At 44.5% G+C, this 19,659-nt stretch overlaps 1 pseudogene; it reads right to left on the bottom strand.

Moving 5' to 3' along the window:
* LOC129133616 (transmembrane protein 161B-like) overlaps positions 1–18,594 on the bottom strand; it is a 172,349-nt pseudogene extending 153,755 nt beyond the window's left edge.
* Positions 18,595–19,659: the final 1,065 nt, after the last annotated feature.

Below are 19,659 nucleotides of genomic sequence, written 5' to 3'. Positions count from 1 at the left end.
TCTCTTGTCCTGCTCTCTCCTGTTTAGAGCTGGCAGAGTGAATGCAAATCTCTGAGTGTCTCGAGGATGAAGAGCGATAGTAAAGAAGCAGTCCTACAGATCAATAATCAAAAGTGGCCAGTCCCTTGGCAACATAGCCGGATTAGGTAATCCTGGTTGTAAGGCTCCCATAGGTTCCATTTGTTCATTTACAGCCCGCAAATCATGTATTAAGCGATACTTTCCCGACTTCTTTTTAACAACAAAGATGGGGGTATTCCATGGGCTTGTTGACAACTGTAAATGTCCTTGTTTATATTGTTCATATACCAGTATGTGAACCTGTTCGAGACTCTCCCTTTTTAAAGGCCACTGCTTAAGCCATACCGGAACGTCCGTGGTCCAGGTTAATGGGATTGGGAAAGTCCATGCAATGGCCCTTAGCCCAAACGGTGTTCATTTGACAGTACTACACCCATCTGAGCCAAAATGTCCCGACCAATAAGGCACTGCACAGTAGGAGGCAAAGGTACAACTGACAAAACACACCGCACAGTTTTGTCATCAATAGTCACAGATAGCATGGGTGTGTTTCTTGCAAGTGTCAGGCCTCCAACTCCGGTTACTGGCATTGTGGATGACTGCAATGGCCAGTTGTGGGGCCAAAAATCCGGACTCACAATGCTGGAGTCTGCGCCAGTATCTAATAATCCTACCAAGGTTTGCTTTTCACCCCGATAATCCAAAATTACAGTGCGCTTAGGTCGTACATTCAAGTTCATTGTTAAAAGAGTAAGGCCCTCAGTGGATCCAAATCCATGCTCTCCTCTCGACTGTGCTTGATGAGGGGGTACAGTTTTAGCCAACTGTTGCAAAGGAATCAATTGAGCTATCCTTTGTCCTTTTTCGATTCGCATAGGTGGAAAAAGAGTATGCACCATAATAGAAATCTCCCCTGTATATTCAGCGTCTATTATTCCAGATAAAACAAATAATCCCATCATGGTAGCCGAGGAACGACCTAAAAGCAAAGCTCCCATAGGTAATCCATCAATAATGAGTGGTCCCTTTACTCCAGTTGGAACCTTTTCTGGGTGGGTGGTGATCAGGGTTACTGTGGCTGCGGCTGCCAGGTCCAATCCGAGGCTCCCGGCGGTGGCGGGCTGGAGGCAGGTTGAGCTGAAGCGGTGACAGCTGCTACTTGTGTCCGGGCGCGGCGGCTGGTCGACGCGCTGGCTCTGCTGTTTCCCGAGCGGCGTCTGCAGGCTCCGGTGTTGTGGGTATCCAAGTGGCAATTATTACACCAAACACTGATTGCGGGACAGTCCCGTCGCGTGTGCCCCATACCTCCACACCGGTAGCATTTGAATCGGCCAGTAGATGGAGCTCGTGGAGCATTTATTGCTGCTGCTTGGAGCAGGGCGAGGGCCGCTAGCATCTGATTCTGTGAAGACTCTGCCTGTTTCTGTAACCCGACTCCTAGCTCTTTAATAGCATTTACTAGCATTGCTTGTGATCCTATTGGAACATTTGCTAACCGTTCTAAAGCTTCCTCTATAGACCAATTAGCTCCCAGGGTATTTAACACATTCTTGGTAGGCTGATTGCTGTTTTGGAGGGCGCACTGCTTTAGCAAGGTCCCTTTCATGAATTCAGGGACTCCTGCCCGTTCAATAGCGTTGGCTACCCTATCTATAAAAGCTCCAAATGACTCATCTCTATCTTGCTTTATTCCCATGTAAGAAGGAATTCCTCCCGGATCCTTAATTCTGTCGATAGCTAAACATGCCAACTGCATAGCTTCCCTGCACTTTTCAGGACCAATTAATGCCTGTGCTTCCGTTCGAAGAAAAGGCCCGAACCCCATTAACTCCTCCAGGGTTACCCCATATAACGGGTTGCCTGGTTGCTGTACTATTGCGACACATTGCTGACAGATCGCATGCCAATGGGCATTGAACAGAAGCTGTTGATGCTGAGTAAAAATGAGCTTTACTAACGCCCTGCAATCTGCTGACAGCAAAACCTGAGTGCCCCAGATGTAATCCAGCATTTGTTTTGTGGGTTCACTAGTTACTCCAAATTGACTAACCGTGGATCGTAACTGTGATAACAATTTCCAATCCAAAGCAGTTATTGTAGCTTGAAACCCTCCCCCCGCCAGGGGAGAATAAACCACTGGACAGGCAATTTCCATAGCAGCCGATATCGCTTCGTCATCCCCCGTGTCCCTGAATTCTTTCGCTACCGCTGCCCATGCCTCCCTTTGCTGCTGTGCAATGGCCCTTGCTAGGTCACTCTCTGACCCGGGGATGGGCACATTACTAGGTGGAGGAGGTGTAGGGTTTGACACCGGGGCAGGCGGTGCGGACGGCATTGCTGGAGTACACGCGGGGGGGAAGCTGCTGACTGAAGCAGGAGCTGATACCGGCTGGGAGCTGGTGTTTAGAGCAGGAGCTAAAGTCGGCGGGGAGCCGCCGCTTAAAGTAGGTACCGGTGCCGGCAGGGGACTGCCGTGTAAAGCAGGAACCGAAGTCGGTGGGGAAGTGCCACTTAAAGCAGGCGCCGATGTCGGCGCGGCAGCGTTGCTTAAAGCAGGCGCCGATGTCGGTGGGGAACTGCCGTTTAAAGCAGAAGGCGATGCCGGCGGCAGATGTACTGTGGACATAACAGGGGGTAACGGGGAACCAAACCAGTCCCCATAATTCCTGTTCCTTTCATGGGCTGCAGTAGCCTGCTGAGCAGCTCTTTCCTCTGCCTGATATTTCAACAATTCATCATGCACGACTCGCCATAACTTTCCCAACTTTCTCGCGGTTTTATCATCATCTATGACTGCCTGCCACAACTTATCCCCACATTTACGCCACTCTGACAACTCATGCACTGTGTGAGGATTTTTAAAAAGTCCCTGTTCATACCCATAAGCTAACAACCCAGGAAGCTCTTTCTGCAAATCTATACCCTTAAACTGACACTTTTAGTAAAATTCAGTAAATAAATCATATGCTGCTTGCCTTTCTTTATCCATGTTAAAGATAACAGCGCGCTTCTTGCAGCCCTTCAAGGTCTCGGCAGCACATATTGGCCAGCGTCTCTGATGAGGTCCCCGAGGCACGGCACTTTCCCTTTTTCAGCGGTGCTTTTGCCGTCCTCGGCTGCGATAGGACCCGAACTCCTTACACCGATCGACCGTGGCTACCGGCAAAAAACGTCTCAGGTCTCCATTTGTCGTGAACGGCGGAAGAATTGCAGTACACAGTATGCGTGAACAGCAAATCCCAAAGTTTATTGAAAGCTCACACATATTTATATTGGTTTTAATGAAGCTTATACATATTTCAAAAGCTGAGCTCATTATTGGTTAAAGCACACTTAGATCAACCACACCTACTTCTATGCTCTAATGATTATTTTGCTTCTATGTTTACATTCTTATAGCTACTCTACCTAGGCTATCTTCATTTTCTGGCAAGCGTTTTTCTCCCCCATCTTCCTGTTTCAGCGAAGGTCACCATGACCTTTGTCAGTGATTGGACACTGGTTGCATAATCCCCAGCTTGTTTCCCCTATCCTTATCCAACGGTATCACATCAAAGTGGCCTTTCTCAGCTAGCCAATTATCCACAAAGCTCTCCACATTGTCCTAATTCAGTTTGTCCAAATAATTATTACTCTGATTGTATTACTAATTTTATAACCATTTTATTACTATTAAACTTTTAAAATTTTGAAAACAAGTCATTGGCGTTTTTAACATTGGCGTTTTTAACAATATGGATCTTCTTTTTTTAAAAAATAAGGATTCATTACGATGAATGAGTTCTGCAAGCTTTGCTCATGTGGTGTGAAAGCCATGAGCTGGATGTGTCCGAAGGTACCCTTTTAGATTTACCCTTTTGGGAGAGGGTTGGACAGAATATATTTGTGGCAGCCTCGTTTGGGGATGACACAGCCGTTGGTATTATAAAGCCATGGATGCTTGTTCTGGACTTGTTAAAACAATTGGATTATGAAAGGCAAAGCGGGAAGTGCAACTGCGCAGCCATTTCTCTGTGCTCTCTCACGCTGGACCTGGCCAGCCCCGGCCGCTGCGAGAACGTGCCCTGCTGCAGTGGGACCGTAGCTGACCACTACGGAGCGACCGTGGGGAACGGTGCAACCCCAGGGAGTGGGGAAATCCCGGAAAGCAGAGACCATCTGCAGGCTGCCCGTGCTGCGGGCTGCCGGCATTGCTCAGGGAGGCAGGGGGATGAATTGCGCAATCCAGCCATGATTAGAGACGGCGTCCGCCACAGTTCCGGCATCTCCGAGATGTGCTACTCCAGACTGCAGTGCTGAGCTGAGTCATTATTCAGCTGCCTCGGGCTACCATATCGCAGATCCAGGCGGGCACACCATGCTGCCCTGTTCTGGGCGACCAGACCACTTGGCGGCCGCTCCGACCCCTCCCAGGATAAAGGGGAATCCTGCGGCCATTACACTGTGCCATGCGGCCGCTGAGACCGCCCCCGCATTCAGGCTGCCCGCACCTCCCATCATGGAAACACTAAGACTACCCCCTCTGGAGACCGAGTGGGCTGGCTCCAAAGCCACACCTGCGTGGAATCTGGCCGCGCCTACATTGGGGGATGTGCTTACTTTCCCGATCCTGCCTGCATCAGGGGGCAGGGCCCCGCACCAAAGCCAACCTCTGTGGAACACAGCCACGCCTTCAGTGGGGGTGGCCCCGCCTCCGACCCTGCCCCCAAGGGTGGGTCTGGGAATGTGACCACCAGGAGCTCCTGTAGACACCAAAACCAAAAGCAGTGCGTGGGAAAAGCCCCTGCGAGGAGCCCACCTGGCAAAAAGCAGTGGAAAGAAGTATGCGGGGGTGTGGTGCCATGAGAGCAGAAACAATCGAGTCTGCCCGAAGAGATGGGGCCAGATACATGGCATAACTGTCTCACAGCAGCTGAAATCAAGTCACCCCCTCACCCAGTCCAGCGAGAAGCCAGCAGCTCCCTGCATGTGGACAGTGAGAAAACAAGCAAAGACCAAGTCCCTCCTGCTCAAACTTAAACAAAGCTTCATGACCACCCTACCTTGTAATATACAAAGATTCACATATTCCAAAGATTCTAATAAACTAATAACTTACGCCAAGAGTAAAAATATTGAAGGGTTATCACACAGGAGTTACAAAAATGTACAACTGTTTATTAAATCTGCCTTAGAGTTCATAGTACAATATTTATTATTGTTGTTTGCATTTGCTAAAACTAAACTTGATAAGCCTGTGATTGCTAGTTCTGCTCAAGTTATTTGGAAAATATTACATTTCTGTCTCAGGCAGGGACTACTGTGACTTAAGGAAACCCTAGTATGTATATTAACATGTCTTTTCTTAGTACTCCTAGTAATTATTCTTGCATTGCTTCAAGATAAATGGGTAAGATTCAAAGAATATCCACTGAGGTACACATAGAACATCAATTTATCATAAGCAAATTTCATTTGCAAAGTGGTTTTTTTTTAACTAAAAATTTGCCACCTGTCATGATTTTAAAATTAAAAGTCACCTATTAAAGTCAATATCAAAATTTCTAAATTCTAACAAAAGGAAAAAAGTATATTGCTTGCACTGTTATTCATGTTAAAAATTTTTCTTGCATGAGATAATAATAAAAGCTTGTTTTTAAAATATAAATACAGACAACCTCTCCCAACCAAGTTCATGGCCCTGATCAAGCCATGAACCTGGCTGGTAAAGAAAAATATATTAGTAAACCTAGATGATTCTGTGCAAACTTTGCAAAAACTAAACCCTATTTCCTATGAGATAAACAAGGAAGCTTAGTCCAGAAGCCCTCCAAGTTCTCATACCGAGAAAGAGACCTTTCAGCAATCCCCTACCTTATTTATTATACAAACAAAAAAAAAAGGGGGAAAAAAAGGTTGGGGTGAAGGTACACCCCCCCCCTTTCCCCCCCTTTGAATCTTAAATAGCATCATGTTCTCATGTTTTACAATAAATCATATAACAGTACAATAGCTCTATGATATTCAGCTGCGTAAAATAAATTTCAATGGACACTGGAAACCACAGCATCCTGATGTCTCCTCAACAGAACGATTGATCACATATTATCACTTACCTCATGGACAGTTAATATAAGGACTCGATTTGTTTACAAATTATTTCTTATGTTTACAAACTGTTTTTCTGTTTGCAGATTGTTTTCTGGGTGTTGGGTTTTTCTCCAAGGGATAAATGGGTTACAGGTTGTTTTTTAATAGTTGGGTTTTTCTCTAAGGGTTAAATGGGTTAAGGCTTAAATAGCTTTCTGCTTTTAGAGATAAGTTGTAATTTATAACCAATAAGCATTATGCTTGTGGCCTGAGTTCTCCCCTAACAGATCCTGGATGTGAATGCTGCAGCTCCAGTGCAAATTAGACCCATGCTGTCTTCTGTCACCTTGTTTGCAAAGGGCCCTTGCCAATGGGTGACAGCGCAACTCACAAATTTTTTAAAGACAAGAAAGGTGAGATGTTACCATGACTGACAGGGGCCTCGCCCAATCACACCTCTCCCAAGGCTTCAGGCATCTCACTGGCCAGAAGCTGAAGGGGTGTAGAGTTTTAGCCAATGAAAGTATCCAGACCGGGTTTTTCAAATGCCCTATATAAGGACGGGCTTGGGAAATAAAAGCTCTCTGTTGCCACATGAGCATCGAGGTGAGTGGTCTTTGTCTCCTGCCGGCTCCCCCCTGCACATAACACTCACACCAGGAACCCCAGTAGTGACCAGATGCCATTCTGGATGTAATTCCACCACTCACTGGCTGGATGGCTGGGCCCAGAGAAGAATACACCTGTCCAAACTGGGGAAGTCAGTTTCTGCAGAGGAATGCTGTGGGAAACTGTCAGTCTCTACTAAAGTCCATGCAGATAACATCCACAGCCTTTCCCTCATCCACTAAGCGGGTCACTGTCAGAAAGAGACCAGGTTGGTCAAGCACGACCTGCCTTTCATAACTCCATGCTGGCTGGGCCTGATCATCTGGTTTCCCTGTAGATGCCACATGATGGCACTCAAGAGAACCTGCTCCATGACTTCCCCCAGCACCAAGGTCAGGCTGACAGGCCTGGTAGTTTCAATCCTTCTTGTAGATGGGAATCATATTTACCAACTTCCATCACCTGGGCCCTCCCTGGTTTGCCAGGACTGCTGGTAAATGAAAGTGGCTTGGTGAGCACTTCAACCAGCTCCCTCAGTACTCTTGGGTAGATCCCATCCGGCTCCATGGATTTGTGTGTGTTAAAGTGGTGTAGCAGGTCACCGACCATTCCCTCTTGGATTATGGGGGGTTTATTCTGCTCCCTGTCTCTGTCTTCTCTGTACCCCAGCTCAGGGGGCTGGGTACCTGTCTTGGTTTGGAAAGACAGGAGTCTGCTAAGGAAGGCAGGAGCCTCCCCTGATATGGAGAATGTAAACCCTCCCCACCCCTCCGAATTGCTATAAATTTTAAATTAAGGGGCTCCCAGGCAAAAATATGGGAGCAGGAAATAACAGTTCTTTAATAGGGAAAAGAAAGAAAAAAAAATTAAAGGATGAAATAAAACAATGCAGTACACCAGAACAACACTGACAGAGTCAGAACCCAACCTGACACCCTGTGGGTCTGGATGTTGGTGACAGTCCAATTGGAAATGTGGCTGCAGACTTCCTGAAGTATCAGGTGTGGTTCTGTTGGAGTAAGGGGGATCTGTAGAGAAGGATGTATTCTTCCTCTGAAGATCCAGTGGAAGACACAGCTGCTGTTCCTCTGGCGAATCCTGTGGAGAAAGCCCTGCTGGTGTTCTAGAATCTCAGATTATATCTGGGTAGCAATGCTTGGCTCCTGCCTCTGGGTGGAGCATCTCACAATGGGATGTTATAGTTCTTATCAGTCATGCACTGACATTCAATAGTCTGTTATCAGCAGAGGTCCCCTCCCAGGGAGGTGTGAATGGGGTCACTCAAAGAGAGAGATAAAGCAAACTGCCCACTTGACAAAGGTAATCTGCCATACAGATGGTAATGGAAAACATCTTGCATGCAATCTTCAACATTACCTCTAGGACAACTGGTCTTTTTCTTCCTGTGTGACCATTCTCAGGCACTTTTGTGGTTTCTAACATATCAAAACCCCTTGCGTCTTTGCTGCTGCATGGATCTTCATCGCCTATCTGCACTGAGATGGCAGACCAAAGGACCTTGGTAGCACACTGTCCCTCAAACACTGGCATGGCACCCCCAGGTTTATCTCTGTTGAGCCTGGTTTTGTCCCCATCCCCCTTCAAATCTAGTTTAGAGCTCTCTCAATGAGCCCTGCTAACTCCTGAGCTAAAATCCTTTTGCCCTTTGAAACAAGTGGACCCCATCTGTTGCCAACAGGCTTGGTGTTGTATAAACTGACCCACGATCGGAAACCCCAAAATTCTGCTGGTAACACCAGTCTCAAAGCCAGGTATTCATCTGCATGGTTTTCCTGTTTCTTGTCACATCAGTCCCTGCAACTGGCAGGACTGAACACAGTTGTGCTCCAGATCCCTCAACCAATAGTCTCAAGGCCCTGAGGTCCCTCTTGACTGTCTGCAGACTTCTTGCTGGGACTTTGATGCTGCCCACTTGAAAAACCAATAGCAGATAATAATCAGAGAACCGTACCAGGCTAGGAAGTTTCTTGGTGATGTCCCTTACCCTAGGCCCCAGGGAGGCAGCACACTTGGTTGGAAATATGAAATGTTCCCCTTGCAATTCATGTATTTAATCTATTGTTATAAAGTAGCATATTGGCATTTATACTAATCCTGTCTGTCCTATGAAGCATTATAAAACTATTTTTAGTAAGGACTTAAGCACTCTTTATATGCAGAGCTAATCAGCAGACAGATTATTCAAAATACCGAGGCAGCACAGAAAAAAATCATTCTGTACTTGTCGTGTCTCAAATTCAATTTAGTTTTATAATATTCAAATGTGGCTTATGCCTTTAAAAATATGAGTTGGATAGCAGCTAGCTTTGACTGATATGATTAAAGCAACAAACTATTCTTTTGCAGCATCACTCTCTTACACTTTGAGCCTATAAGTCCAGTGTCACAATACTATAGTTTTACTAAAATGCAAGAATAGTAAATTAATTCTTTTTTAAAAAATTAATTTACATTACTTGGATTTACTGCTTCTACTTGTCCTGGGTAACCCAAAACATTATTGTATTCCATATCTCTCTGTGCCCAAAATTGTCACTGCCTCTTTAAGACCCAGCACTGCAGCCAGAAAAAGAACAGTGGGGGCAAGGTGGTGGGGGGGAGGGGGGGGTGGGGCACTGCCTGGGCTTTTTAAATTGGAGCATAGAAGCAGGGTCTTCTGTTTTGCCTGGTGGCTTTTGCTCAAGGCAGAAGCTTCGCTTCATTGGAGGTTGTCTAAGGCGGGATTTTCTGGGTTTCCAACAGTAGCAATTTGGAAAAACTACATTTCGCAATCTGAAACTGTTTTGGTGTGAATTTGGAAAACCCTATCAGCATCACAAAGCTTGAGCCGGTCCTGAGGCCGGGCCACAAGGCGTTGTTGCTGAGAGACCGTTCCTCCACTCCCCCAGCACACCAATGGCTTGGAAGACAGCAGCACCAACACCAGTGGAGTCCAGCAGGTGGCTGGAGGAAGCAGCAAGCAGTGGCACTGACCCTACATGTGCCAGCAATCCTCATCTCCCACTAGAACTGTTTCGTAAGGTCCTACCTTCCTGGGAGGGTTTCTTTTGGTCTGCCATCTTTTCCATTTGTCTCCTAGACTGTGCGGTTGCCTGTGAAGGCCGCCATCTTGGGATAGAGGGGTATTCCGCCATTTTGAGTTTCTCTTTGTTCCCGTGGAGTTTGTGAGACTAGGCAATTTTCTATCTAGTGATTATTTACTGTTTTTTTTTTTTGCCTGTTGCAGTTTGACTTGTTAGTAAGCTGGTAATTTTCACTTATATCTACTAATTTCATTTCTTCTTATTGGTGGAAAAAGACTGGATAATACTATAAGGGGGGGGGTGCGGGAAATGATACTTACTTTCAAAAATTTAAAATGTTTATTAAAACCTTATCAAAAAACACAACAGAAGACTGAATAAAGAAAATAATACAGTGCTGTGAGCAAAGGATTTTTTCCACCATGTGCTCATCCACATGATGGCTATTCCACCTTTTAAGCCTTTAGCCCCTCCCAAAGTTCTGTCCATCGACTCCTTCTTCATTGTCCAGTGGTGGAGATCACTTTCTTACATCTTGATTGGAGGTCAGGTGTTGCTACAGTAACGAGCTGACCCTCCCAAATGCCCCAACTACCCAGGCCATCGCATGATAACAATGCAAGCGGGGTGGGGGGGGGAGGGTGTGAAACTTAACTATAAATCTATAAAACTTCTCTTAACATAGACATAATATTTGCCCTGTAATTGTGAGACTCAACCATTGCATTACTCATCTATCACATGGGGCAACTCATTCCAGAGTGTTTACCTCCTAAATTGTCTTAAACCAAGACAAATTTGGTGCCCAACTAAGAGTCATGAGAAACAATGTGAAAAAATAAGAATTTTTGTCCAAAACATTTGGTATTGGGTACAGAACTTGCTGGTCACCATGCTGCTCAGTCTAATCATGAGGCTGTGGCACCTAGGCTTGTATACTTCTCTGTATATATGAGGCAATTTGCCCAAGATTGCTTTGTTGATACACTGTGCAATATTAGCTTATGTAGAGATAACAGCAGAGGCAATGAAGATCATTTGAAATGTGTATTTGTTGCTGTTTGCCTGTCCTGGTCTCAGCTGCTACTGTTATAGATATATAATGTGATGGGTTGACTCTTGCAATTAGGGATGAAAATTGTATATATGTTAAAAGATATGTAGTTATGTTATCATAGTCTTGTTGTTTAGACATCCTTTGATCTCCCCGTAGTCCCCCTCCCCCTTGGTATTGTTGCCACCAGACAGCCTTGGTTGTCAAAGACTTGTGAAGAGAGGGCGAGTACATGTTCCCCTTGCATGGGATGGGAAAAAGCTTGTTGCTAGGAGGCGCGACATGACAACACCTCACTTCCAATCAAGTTGCAAGAAAGTCTCCACCAATGGATGGTGAAGAAGAGTTGACAGACAGACTTTGGAAGGGGCCAGGGTTGGCTGACACAACCCCCCCAGGGATATAAAAGGCAGAGCAGCCATTTTGTAGACAAGCACATGGCAGTCTGGTTCCATGCTCCCAGCGCTGCAATTTTTTCTTATTTAGTCTATTGTTGTAATTTTGTTAAGGTTTAATAAACCTTTGAAATTTTAAAAGCGAGCATCATTTCTCACATGACTTCTGAGGATCTATTAATAATCACACCCAGCCTGTTGGGGGAACAGGAGGGAATGATTTATCCCAGCCTTTTACCTCCTTCTCCCCCTTCAGGTCAGACACATCACCTTTTGAGAATGTTCATTTCCCTCTGGATGTTAAAGACACCATATTTTGTTGCTAATTCTGCTATGTCTCCTCTGTACAGTCTACAACCCATTTAGAATCAGGGCTGAGATTTCCAGGGAGGTTGCTCAGAGATCTGCCCCAGTGGTGGAAAATCCTGAGTGGCATGGAATGTGGGATGCTATGCATAACAGAAGGGAGGATGACGTGTTATCCCCTTGAAGTGACGTCTAGAATGTATGTCCAGAGGGGGAACAATAGCCAGAACTACAGGGACCCTGCCTCTAGCCACGTAGAGGCCAGTGAAAATTGGGTGTTATTGGACTATGTGGCTTTGATGGCCTGGCACATCAGAACCACAAAAATACAATGCTTTGGTTGACACCAGCACACAATGTACTTTAATACCATCGGGATGTGGGGGGTGAAGCTATTTCCATTTCTGGGGTGACAGGGGGATCAGTTGACTGTTGGAAGTTGAAGTGAGCTTGACTGGGAAGGAGTGGAAAAAATCCCCTGTTGTGACTGGTCCAGAGGCCTCGTGTATTCTTGGTATAGATTACCTCAGGAATGGGTATTTAAAGACCCAAAAGGACATCTTTGTCCTTTTGGGATAGCTGCTGTGGAGACAGAAGGCATTAGACAGTTGAACACCTTGCCAGGTCTTTCAGAGCTGCTGTAGGACTGCTGAGGATTGAAGAACAACAGGTACTGATTGCCACCACTACAGTACATTGTCAGCAATGCTGCACAAACCGACACGGCGTGGTTCCCATTCATAAGATGATCCGTGAACTAGAGAGCCAGGGAGTAGTCAGCAAGTCTCACTCACCCTTCAATAACCCCATATGACCTGTGCGTAAGTCTAATGGAGAGCGGAGACTAACAGTGGATTATTGTGGCCTGAATGAAATCACACCATCACTGAATTCTGCCATGCCGGACATGCTCGAACTTCAGTACAAACTGGAGCCCAAGGCAGCAAAGTGATGCCACTACTGACATTGCTAATGGGTTTTTCTCCATTCCTCCAACAGCAGAGTGCAGGCCACAGTTGGCATTCATATGGAGTGGCGCACAGTACACCTGGAACTGACTGCCGCAGGGGTGGAAGCACAGTCCCACCACTTGCCATGAACTGATCCAGGATGCACTAGAAAAGGGTGAGGCTCCAGAACAATTGCAGTACATCGATGACATCATAGTATGGGGGAACACGGCTGAGGAAGTTTTTGAGAAAGGGGAGAAAATAATCCTGATTGTTCTGAAAGTGGGTTTTGACATCAAAGCAAAGTCAAGGGATCTGCTCAGGAAAATCAGATCCTAGGGGTAAAGTGGCAAGACGGACACTGAGAGATTCCAACAGAGGTGATTTTCAAGATAGCTGTCATGCCCCCACCTGTTGCAGTACAAGCTGACTTGTACTGAGCATTAATCCGGTTATAAATAAGAAACCCAGCCCAGTTCCATAAACTAGCCGCTGGGCTGACTGACAGAGGTTTCAACCAATAACATCTCTCCTAAAGTACAAGCATTTCACCGGTTCAAGGTCTAGGGGGTGTAAAGATTAAACCAATGGGCCGTCTAGACCAGGGAGTTTTGAATTGCCTATAAAAGTAAGCTCCGAACAATAAAGCAGGCTGTTTTGCTGATGATCAACCAAGGTTTGCCAAGTGTGTTGTCTCACACGCTTGACTACCACGTGTCACCCACCAACCAGCAAGAAAGAAACACAGGTTTTCCTAGGTGCCCTGGGTTTTTTTGAAGATGCACATTCTGGAGTACAGCCAGATTGTAAATCCTCTCTACCTTGTGACACAAAAGAAAAATGACTTCAAGTGGGGCCCTGAACAAAAGCAAGCCTTTGAATGGATCAAATGAGATTGCTCATGCAGTAGCCCTTGGGCCACTCAGGACAGAACAGGATGTGAAGAACATGCTCTACACTGCAGCTGGGGAGAATGGATCATCCCAGATCCTCTGGCAGAAGGTACCTGGAGAGACTTAAGGACAACCTCTTGGGTTCTGGAGTTGGTGTATTAGTTTGAAAGCAAACAAGCAGAGGAATTAACTCCACACAAATAATTTGAGAGAGATTCCAAGTCAGAACTACAATTTAATAGGAAAATTACAATAAAGGCAATAGTACAGAAACACAATCTTAAACTGAGAAAGTCATAATATGACCTGATACCCTGTTGGTCAGGGTGGTGATAGCAGTCTGATTAAACAGTGATTGCATGTGACCATGGTCACAAGGGTTTTCAGGATGAAGAAGAGACGAGAATGTTGACTCCATGATCAGAAGGCTTGATTTATTATTTTATGATATATGTTACATTAAGACTATACTAAAAAGAAATAGAAAGGAAAAGGTTTCTTCAGAAGCTAGCTAAGCTAAGAATAGACAAGAATGAATAACAAAGATCTGTGTCTCAGACAGAGAGCAAGAGCCAGCTCTGCCATGAGTGGTCAGTAAATCCAAACATCCACAGGAGACCAATCACAGGTCTACCTGTTGCATTCCACAGCAGCAGATAACCATTGTTTACTTTTGGTTGCTGAAACTGCAGCTTCTCACAAGGAAAAATCCTAAGAAAGGATTTTTCATGAAAGATGTCTGCGACAATTGCAGTCCCGTTGAAGTGATGGATGTAGCCTTGTTAAAGCAGTGATCCTGTAGAAAAGGTCTGGCCCTTCTCTGGAGGTTCAGTGGTGGTTATTGAGTTCCTGTCCTCTGGGAATCCAGTGGTAGTACCATCGTGGTGTTCCAAGCCTCAGATTATATACAGGTAGGAATGTTTGATTCCTCCCCCAGGGCAGGGCATCTCACAATGGGATGATGTAATTCTATGAGTCATGTTGTGAGACCTTGATGGCCCATTAGCAAAGATGGCCCCACCAGGGTGGCTGCTGCTTCCTGGGAGGGAGTTATCAGGGCTGTCATGGAGAAGATAAAGAACACTGCTCCACTCATTTTAACAGCTTATGTAGATGGTAGTAGAATATTTACTTTTGGTTACACATTACACTGTAAGGCAAGACAGTCAGGCATACAGAGGATCTGAGGCTAGCTACACCCCAACTAAAAAAGAGCTTCTTGCATCTTATGAAGGGGTTCAAGCTGCCTCAGAAGTGATTGGCACTGAAGCACAGCTGCTTCTGGCAACCTGACTGCCAGTGCTGGGCTGGATGTTTAAAGGGAGATTCCCTGCAACACATCATGCCACCGATGCTACCTGGAGTAAGTGGATTGATCTAATCACACAGTGAGCTTGAACAGGAAATCCAAATCACCCTGGAATCTTGGAAGTCATCGTGAACTGTGGAAGAGGTTTTACAGTAACTTCTCTGAGCTAGAGAGAAGTTTGATAAGAGGATCCATGTTTACCCCTGAAAGAATTTCCTGCCAAGGTCGTTGACATAGAAACCAAGAAAGAGAGAAGGATAAATAAGATAAACCTGCAAATGTCTATTCCAATAAGCACTTTGTTTGTCTTTCTTGACCAATGAGTAAAGTGTAAACTTAAGAGTTTTCTAAGAATGCATAAAAAGCATGCATGCTATAATAAAACTGGTTTTGAAGCCTTCTGAAAATGGAGTGTTGCTTTGTATTGTCTCTGTCTCAACCATGACTGTCTCAACTATGACAATGAACTGGCCCAAAGGTGAGAGTTTTGGATTATCATCTGAAGAGAAAGAGGAGCAGGTTACACATGCTGAGGAGGTCCCACCATATAACCAGCTACCAGAAATTGAGAGGCGATATGGTCTCTTCACTGACGGATACTGCCATATTTTAGGGACCAATCAAAAACAGAAAGCAGCTATATGGAGCGCTACGCGGTGAGATGTGGAAGCTACCTAGGAACAAGGTGAATTGAATCAGATTGCAGAGCTGAAAGCCATCCAGCTGTCTTTGGACATTCCTGAGTGGGAGAAGTGGTCAACAATCTACCTCTACATTGACTCATGGATGGTAGCAAATGCTCTGTGGGGGTGGCTGGAAAGATGGAAAAAGGCCAATTGTCAGTGTTAGGGTAAACCAATTTGGGCTGCTGAAGAGTGGCAAGATATCACTGCTGGGGTAGAGAAGCTGGCTGTGAAAATTCATCATGTAGATGCACATGTCCCCAAGAGTTGGGCTACTGAGGAGCACTGCAACAATGAACAGGTGGATAGAGCTGCTAAAATCAAAGCATCACAGGTAGATCTGGACTGGCAACATAAGGGAGAGTTATTTCAGGCTTGGTGGGCCCACAATGCCTCAAGTCATCAGGGAAGAGATGTGACATACCAATGGGCTCAAGACTGAGGGGTGGACATAACCATGGACACTTTATCTGAGTTAATCCATAATTGTGAAAGGTGTGCTGCAATCAAGCAGGCCAAGTGGGTAAAGCCCTTATGGTATGGGGGGTGGTGGTCTAAGTATGGGGAGGCCTGGCAGATTGATTACATCACATTCCCACAAACCTGCCAAGGCAAGCATTACGTGCTTACAATGGTAGAAGCAACCACTGGATGGCTGGAGATGTACTCTGTGTCTCACGCCAATGCCTGGAACACCATCTTGGGCCTTGAAAAACAATTCCTGTGGTGACACGGCACCCCTGAGAGAATTGAGTCAGACAATGGGACGCATTTCAAAAATAGCCTTACAAACACCTGGGCTAGAGAACACCGTATTGCTATCAGGCACCAGCTGCTGGGAAAGTCAAATGGTGCAATGGACTGTTAAAGACCATACCAAAGGCAATGGGTGATGGTACCTTCAAGCAGTGGGATCCGCATTTAGCAAAGGCTACATCCCTAGTCAACACCAGAGATTCCACTAACTGAGCTGGCCCTGCCCAATCCGAACACCTGCGTACAGCAGACAAAGCCCCCATGGTGCATATGAGAGGTATGTTAGAAAAGACGTTTGGATTAATCCCACCTCAAGCAAAGGCAGACCCATCCTTGAGATTATTTTTGCTCAAGGACCTGGTTACACTTGGTGGGTAATGCAGAGGGATGGGGACACATCTTGTGTACCTCAGGGGGATCTGAGTTTGGGTGACAACAGCCTGTAATATTGAAATGCATATGCAACACTGGTTTCTGAATGTTACTTCCACTGAAAGTTGTAACTACCATGGACAATGACAATGGACTGCTCCAGTTATATCAGTCATGGACCCAATGAACTCAGTCCCATATCCTGGGGGATGGTCAGGGGCTATTGAAATAATTGCATTTGTATATAGCTCTATGTATATATGCATGTATGTGTACAGTTGAAATATATTAATTTGGGCATTAATCAGATGATATGGAATAAGAGGTGGATAATGTCCCAGGGGCTGCCTGAACTCATAATCCAACTATTTTGGAGTGAATTTTTCAAAGCCTGCTGGCAGTGTGAAGCTTGAACCAGTCCTGGGGCTGGTCCACCCTGCATCAGTGCCAAAAGAACGATTCTTTTCCTCCAATGCACCAGCGGCTCCGAGGACAGCAGCACCAACACCAGCAGAGTCCAGCAGGTGGCAGGAGGAAGTGGCAAGTAGTGATGCTGACTTCACACACACTTGGTGTAGCAGGGCATCTTACCCCCACAAGAGCTTATCTAATGTTTGTTAATCTGTCAGATAACTCAAACAGGAGAAGCTGTCTTGTAGTGAGTAATTTTGGCTCCATGGGGTTAACACTGGTCTGGCATCTCCCAACTGCCAATAAACATCTCAATGCTGAAGCAAGATCTGACAAGATAAGCTGGCTTTCTGATTGACAGACACCTCACTTTACAACTATAAAAGTGACACCAAACTTTCACAAAACAGAAATCTTCTATACATTTTCCTGGAAATGTGTGGAGTTTCTCCCATGAGTAGGGAGGCCTGCTTCACAGTTATTCCCCAGGGGTTTAAGTGAAGGAATCTGTATACATTATTGTCATTTCAGTGGTAAGTTACATTCAAATCCTAATTTATACTATTTCTTTGCTAGCTTTAATATAGGTACCAAGATGTTGTGCACTGTTTTATGTTATGCTGTAATCTACTAGTATTTCTTTAGTTTTATACTGTGTAATAAGTAATTCTGATTAAGATCTTTCATCTGTTCTCTTGTCTGTTTAATAAATAATTTTTTGAATAAATAGATCTGATTTGCCATCATTAGAATTTGTGGGCCAGAGTGATTCCTTAAACTGTTGTCAAGTTTTGAGGCTAAAGCAGGGCTTGTCTGAAGCTTCCACTTGTCCCATGACAGCCAGCAATTCTTCATCTGCCACTAGAAATGCTCCATAAGATCCTACCTTCCCAGGAGGGTTTCTTCTGGTCTGCCATCTTTTCCGTTTGTTTCTTGGACAATGTGGTTGCCTGTGAAGGCTGCCATCTTGGGACAGAGGGGATTCTGCCAATTTGGGTTTCTCTTTGTTCTCATGGAGTTTGTGAGACTTAGCAATTTTGTACCTCATGATTATTTACAGTTATTTTTTGCCTGTTGCTTTTTTGCTTGTTAGTAAACTGCTATTTTTTCACTTATATCTACTCATATTTAGTTTCTCCTTGTTGGTGGAAAGAGATTGGTTAATACTATATGTCACTGTAGGCCCCTAGCCAGGTAATAATTAGCATTGACTCCATGATTCTCAGAAGGCTGATCAATCACTTTATTATACTATACTTATTGAGAAACTCATTGCCCTTACACACAGTCATGATACAGGTGGACCCAATTGGTCCTTGAATCCAAACACCATCACCATTGGCTAATTAAGAAACTACCATTTGGTAAACAAATCTCCATAACACATTCCACATGTTCACAACAACAGGTGCAGCAAGTGAAGATAAGAATTGTTTCTCATTCTGTTCTCTGATCTCACAGCCTTTCCCAGGACAATGCCTGGGAAAGTTGTGTGCTGCTCTCTGTAGCCAGAGAGCTGCTGCCACAACTATAAGGGGAGGCAACTAATTCCAGAGTGCCTACATCTTAAATTGTCTTAAACCAAGACGCTAATGCATAATTGTGTTACCATATTCAAACACAATGCAGCAACTTTTCCATATCTTATCTGCCACTACAGAGAAGCCAACGAGCAAAAGAATAGTGAGGTATGATCTTCTGTATGACAGTAGCCATTACCATAGTAATCACCAGCTGTACACCTATCACACCCTGCAGAGAAATAAGTGAATAACAAATCAGCATATTTTAAAAAAGGCACTGAAGTACTTCTTTTTAATATTTTAAAAACACCTTCATATAGTAGGGATAACATTTTTGTCTCTTTTTAAACTGCAGGGGATGAAAAGCAATACTGCATCAGTTTTCAAGAAAACCCCCAGAACATGCTGTAATAATCCAAAAAGAAAAGGCATTGTCAAACCACAAAAATAGTAATGTATGTAGTATTTGACAGCTCAAATACAAGATCTTAATTTAACTGATGTTAGGCCACATTACGGCATGACATTTCACGAGACATTATACCTTAAAATTACATCACTGATCACAATCTTGCTTCTGGTGGGGTCTTAAATTCTGACATTATTTAACAACTGAAACTGCAGAAACCTACTAAAAATTAACAATAATTTATAAAAATTGGATTTATGACTCAAAATTCATCTTACTATTTATATGCACCATTTTCATGCTTAAAATATTACAAGAAAGAAAAAACAAACAACAAAAAGCAAACCCCCAAATGTAGACAAACAAGTGAAATTTACCAATATATACAAGTTAAAAACCACCAAAGATAAAACAAAGAACGTCACTTTTTCAAACTGATATATTTTTCAAAATATTTTCTCATTAAAAGAAGCATATGCACATTTTCAATCAGCACACAAAATAACACATTTCAGTAGTGGTATAAAAATGCTTATATGCATATTTATTCCTAAACATCAACCTTTGAATATTGCTAGTTAATAATATCTTAATGACAAAATATATCCTATTGAAATGGCTTTATCTTGACTCCCATGTTTATAATCTTATTTTCTCCCCCTATCTTGCTGAGGAGGGGGAGTGATAGGGTCGCTTGGTCGACCCACCACAATCCCCTACAAAGGGAAAGGAAGAAGGCAGAACAAGAGACTACCACAATTTAACAATGAGCATTTGGGTGTGCTTAAAAGGAAAAAGCAGCTTACTGGCTGTGGAAAGGCAGCCAAATAGCCATTGAGAACTACAAGAACATTG

Source organism: Agelaius phoeniceus, chromosome W (assembly GCF_051311805.1).
Source record: "Agelaius phoeniceus isolate bAgePho1 chromosome W, bAgePho1.hap1, whole genome shotgun sequence".
Classification (NCBI taxonomy): Eukaryota; Metazoa; Chordata; class Aves; order Passeriformes; family Icteridae; genus Agelaius; species Agelaius phoeniceus.
This window is presented reverse-complemented; position numbering and strand designations above follow the sequence as displayed.